Raw genomic sequence first — 550 nt, forward strand, 5'->3', positions numbered from 1 at the left:
ACACTACTGAAAAAGGTTAGTAGGGCCAGGGATTTAGCTCAGTGGTGCCGCCGCGTTCCTCACATAGGCAAGGACCTGAGTTCGATACCCGGTTAAAAAAAAGGTTAGTAGAGTGGGGCAAATTTCTCCATGCAACAAAGTACCTTAATTAGCACAGTTCCTCAAAATTGCACGGTTAAACCGGGCGTGGTGGAGCACGCCTGCAATGCTGCACTCTGGAGGCAGAGACAGGAGGATCGCTGCGAGTTCCAGGCCAGCCTGAACCACACATCAAAAGTCTGGCTCATAAAGAGACACCCGCCCCCGAAAAACCCTCAGGACTGTAATCCCCGCTCCTAGGGAGGGTGCGGCAAAAGGACCACAACTTCAAGACCAGCCCCTGGCAATTTAGCGAGCTCTCTCGAAAAACTTAAAAGGCCTGCGGATGTAGCTGAGAGAAAAGCCCTGTGCTGCAAAATGAAACAGGAAAAGCAGCGCTCGTGAAGGCAGCGCCGGAGGGCGCCCCTCTCGGGGCAGCTGGCGGCGAGGCCGGGACCGCGGAGGGCAGGGG

This window comes from Fukomys damarensis, unplaced genomic scaffold (genome assembly GCF_012274545.1).
Source record: "Fukomys damarensis isolate Sample0158 unplaced genomic scaffold, DMR_v1.0_HiC HiC_scaffold_17, whole genome shotgun sequence".
Taxonomy (NCBI): Eukaryota; Metazoa; Chordata; class Mammalia; order Rodentia; family Bathyergidae; genus Fukomys; species Fukomys damarensis.